The 4,941-nt window shown below is 41.1% G+C and overlaps 1 pseudogene; it reads left to right on the top strand.

Moving 5' to 3' along the window:
• The first annotated feature begins 306 nt into the window (after positions 1–306).
• Positions 307–1,277, top strand: LOC141098650 (ribosomal L1 domain-containing protein 1-like; annotated as a pseudogene).
• The last annotated feature ends 3,664 nt before the right edge of the window (positions 1,278–4,941 follow it).

Here is a 4,941-nt window from a genome sequence, read left to right as displayed (position 1 = left end):
GACCAATCCAAAGACCAATGTGAAGTGAGCATAGGACCAGGTGAGGTACAAGACAGGACAAGTGACGGGTGGACATAGGAAAGGTGGGTATAATCTTTTGTAAATTTTTATAGCCCCTTCCCAACACTCTGTTTACTATGCTATGGAGTGTGGTGAGATGTCAGAGCATTCTAAACATTTTTTTGAGGGAAAATTTCTTTTCAACCAAAATTTTATTTCTCCCAAATCAAATCTCCCTGCCTATTTGAACGAAGTTGCAGGAAAAAAATTCAGGAAATTTACTCACTTCTACTCTAGATGTGCTTTATACAGTAACACGTGTGGACTCAAAGATGGCTGAAACCGTGCAGCATGGAGTGGACTGCGAGCAGGTGAAGAAGGCAGCCAAAGCCCTACTCGTTTACCATAAAACCAAGCAGAGCAGAAATTTATTACTGTTAAATGAACATGACTGGATATCAATGATGCTTACTGTATGGAAGATCTCAAATCAGGCCCAAGCAATTAGAATTCCTCTCCCTCATGGGATCCGACCGTCTTAGTGTGAAGTTTATCTCTTCACTAAAGATGAACCAAACATGTCTGTGGAACAGACTTAAAAGTTTTACAAAAAAACTGCTCAGTCAGCACGGAGTCAAACAGATCACAGAGGTCATCCCTTTAAAAAAAAAATTAAAAAAGAATACAAACCATATGAAGCAAGGCGCGATTGCTGGGAGGTTATGATCTGTTCCTTGCTGATTCTAGAATCCGATGACTCCTGCCGTTCCACATTGGAAAACATTTCTATAAAGAGAAGAGAGAACCGTAGTCTTCGTCTAAAGCACAGGTATCTCGCTGACGAACTGAACCGCTTTATCCAGGGAACACAGCTTCATGTCACCAACAGAGGCTTATGCTATTCAATACACGTGGGTCACACAGGTAAGAAGGTGGAAGACATTGCTGAAAACATACTTGCAGTTTCTCAAGTTCTAGCTGAGAAGTTGCCAATGAAATGGAAAAATGTCAGAGTTCTTCACCTGAAAAGCCAGTCATCCTGAACTACAACTCCTCTTTAGACAATCTGAACAGCCTAGGCTTGGTGAAGACAACTCCAACTAAGAAGAAGAAGAAGCAGCCCACCACCTACCAAAAAGACTAAAACAACCAAGAAACTATCAGATAAGAAGACGAGGGCCACTACTAATAAAGAGCAGAACGAACCACATGGTGGGGAGGAGGAAATCCTTTTTCTGGTTCCTATACAGGAACCCATCAGTACAAAGAAGATCTAGATGTATTTTTAGTTGACTTAGGAACCTTCTAATGAGTAGCAGAGAGCTATAGACGATGAAAGTGGAATTTGAGATGCTGTAAGGCAGGGTTCCCCAACTCCAGCCCTCAAGGCCCACCAACAGATCATGTTTTCAGGATTCCCTTTGTATTGCACAGGTGATGCAATTATCACCTGAGGAATTCTAAGGAAATCCTGAAAACATGATCTGTTGGTGGGCCTTGAGGGCTGGAGTTGGGGAACCCTGCTGTAAGGTAATAAAATATTATAACAATAGGCCTTAAACAATAAGGTTCCTGGTCAGAAATTATCCTCAAAATGGTGAAACATTGTCTCCTCGTTTCAGTGGAAAGCATAGGAACAGTTCACCTCTTCCAGTATCATTTATGAACATGCATTTCTCTCTTTTATTAATTCATAGACATAAGAAATATAATTACTCCAGGTATAAATAGATTTATCTTTGTAAAATGTCATTACCTGACATCGGCTGGTAAAGGTGCGGCATCTGGCTGTCACTGCCGTTTTCTTATTTTGCAGTTTCAGTCTATTTCTATATCAGCTGTTACAGGGGGACAATAACATTTATATTCATAGCAAGAAGCTTCGAGGTTGTACGGGAAGGTCTTTCATTTGCTGACTGGAGAAGCAGTTTTATTCTCTTCCAGAAAACAGAAACGCAAAGTATTTCCTATTAACCTTGCAGGGCAGCCAATTCTATTTTCACAAGCAAGTTATGTGCCTGCCCCAAAGGAGGTAAAAAATGTACCTCATTTTCTGGAAAAAGTCTAACTCTAAAAACAGAGTGATAAAAGATAATGAGGATGTGGAATACGCTGAATTTGTTTTGTATTTTGACAATCATATATACTTGGAGGAGGACTGAACAGCCAGACTTCTACAGCATTTTCTGGTAGTATACCGCTACCGATCACGGAAAAACTGCCTGCATAGGAATATATAATATAAGTGTTGCTTCAATTTAATAAAACATTGGACCAATTGCATATATGCACACAACAAATACGTTATTGAAATACACAACTACAGAATACAAATAGAATTTAGAAGCTAATAGTAAAAACAAGGAACAATGAAAGCAAGGAAAGGCTAATGAGAGACACCAAATAATGAGCAAAAAATTACAATACCAAGTGTAGCCAGTAGATTGCAGAAGACTACCAGTGAGTTATAATAAAAGTTACGCCCCTTGAGAAAGCAAGGAAAAATCCATGTGAAACGCGCGTCGGGGTTGAAACCACCCGATATTGTGCACTGTACTTTATTCTCCCACAGAGTAAGATGTTTTTAACTCCCCTTTGACTGAATGTTTGACTCTTAAGTATAGCGCTGCGGTCAGCTAATACAATTGAGTGGTCATCTTCACCCGATTAGCATTCAGCGTTTTTTGATGTTTACATACTGACCTGCACTATATATACCCAACATCTATATTAACACCTTAGCAACTGCCGATATGCCTTTTAACGGCGGTATTTAAGTGTACATAAACCACAGCGCCGCTAATTCACGGCGCTGTGGAGAAAGTGAATAGCGCCCCCAGTGGCGAATTTTCTCTGGGGTCTCGACTGCCGGGGGTAGCCGAGACCCCAGAGAACATGAATCAGTTGTTTTTTACCGACCCCGCTTTTGCGATCGCTATTATTAACCCTATAACGGCGACTGCAAAAAAAAGCCGCGATTGTGCATTAAATTTCTCTTTCCTCTGATGTGATCGCACATCAGAGGAGAGAGAACTAGGGTCCCCGATCCCCCCCAGTACCTCTCCGTGGTCCAGGGTCCCCTCCCGGTGGTCCCGTGTCCCGCCGGCATCCTCCAGTGGGCGCCACCATCTTGGATCGGGAGAAAATGGCGGGCGCCCGCAGGGAATTTGCAGGCTCCGGCTGGCAGATTCCATTCATTCATTTTGATCACTATGATAAACTATCATCGTGATCAAAATAAACAAAATAGTACATAATCCCCCCATTTATCACCTCCTTAGTTAGGCCAGCATAACAAAATAAAGAAAATATTTTTTTAAGTTTTCCATTAGGGCTAGGGTTAGGGCTAGGGCTAGGGTTAGGGTTGGGCTAGGGTTAGGGTTAGGGTTGGGCTAGGGCTAGGGTTAGGGCTAGGGTTAGGGTTAGGGCTAGGGTTAGGGCTAGGGTTAGGGTTAGGGTTGGACTAGGGTTAGGGCTAGGGTTGGGGTTAGGGCTAGGGTTAGGGCTAGGGTTAGAATTAGGGTTAGAATTAGGATTAGGGATTAGGGTTGGGATTAGGGTTAGGGTTGGGATTAGGGTTAAGGGTGTGAGTGAGGTTAGGGTTGGAGCAAGAATTGAGGGGTTTCCACTATTTACCAACTTTTGGGGGTCTAAAAATTGGGTCTAAAAAATCACGTTTGTGGAAATAAAAAAGACTTCTTATTTTCATGGCTCTTCGTTTATAAACTTCTGTGAAGCGCTTGGGGGTTCAAAGTGCTCACCACACATCTAGATAAGTTCCTTAGGGGGTCTAATTTCCAAAATGGGGTCACTTGTGGGGGGTTTCCACTGTTTAGGCTCATCAGGGGCTCTGCAAACACAACATGATGCCCGCAGACCATTCCATCAAAGTCTGCATTCCAAAATGGCACTCCTTCCCTTCCGAGCTCTCCCATGCGCCCAAACAGTGGTTCCCCCCCACATAAGGGGTATCGGCGAACTCAGGACAAATCGCACAACAACTGTGGGGGTATGGTTTCTCCTGTTTCCCTTGTAAAAATAAAAATTTGGGGGCAAAAATATCATTTTTGTGGAAAAAAATGGATTTTTTATTTTCACGGCTCTACGTTATAAACTTCTGTGAAGCACTTGAAGGTTCAAAGTGCTCACCACACAACTAAATAAGTTCCTTATTGGGTCTAGTTTCCAAAATGGGGTCACTTGTTGGAGGTTTCCACTGTTTAGGCACATCAGGGGCTCTTCGAACGCAACATGGCATCCGATCTCAATTCCAGCCAATTCTGCATTGAAAAAGTCAAACGGCGCTCCATCCCTTGCGAGCCCTGCCGTGTGCTTAAAAAGTGGTTTACCCCATATATGGAGTATCGGCGTATTCAGGAGAAGTTGTACAACAAATTTTGTTGTTGATTTTCTCTTTTAACACTTGTGAAAACAAAAAAAATTGGTTCTGAAGTAAATTTTTTGCAAAAAAAAAGTTAAATGTTAATTTTTTCCTTCCACATTTCCTTAGTTCCTGTGAAGCACTTAAAGGGTTAATAAACTTCTTAAATGTGGTTTTGAGCACCTTGAGGGGTCTAGTTTTTAGAATGGTGCCACTTTGGGGTATTTTCTGTCATGTACACCCCTCAAAATGACTTTAAATATGATGTGGTCCCTAAAAAAAATGGTTTTGTAAATTTTGTTGTAAAAATGAGAAATCGCTGGTCAACTTTTAACCATTATAACTTCCTAACAACAAAAAAAATTTGCTTCCAAAATTGTGATGATGTAAAGTAGTCATGTGGGAAATGTTATTTTTTAAGAAATTTGTGTGACCTATCTCTCTGATTTAAGGGCATAAAAATTTAAAGTTTTAAAATTGCAAAATTTTCAAAATTTTCGCCATATTTCTGTTTTTTTCATAAATAAACACATGACTTATCGAAGAAATTTTACCACTAA

Source organism: Dendrobates tinctorius, unplaced genomic scaffold, assembly GCF_039654945.1.
Source record: "Dendrobates tinctorius isolate UK_male_01 unplaced genomic scaffold, ASM3965494v1 ptg000093l, whole genome shotgun sequence".
In the NCBI taxonomy this organism is placed as follows: Eukaryota; Metazoa; Chordata; class Amphibia; order Anura; family Dendrobatidae; genus Dendrobates; species Dendrobates tinctorius.
The sequence above is the reverse complement of the archived record's forward strand: the minus strand, read 5'-3'. Positions and strand labels throughout refer to the sequence as shown.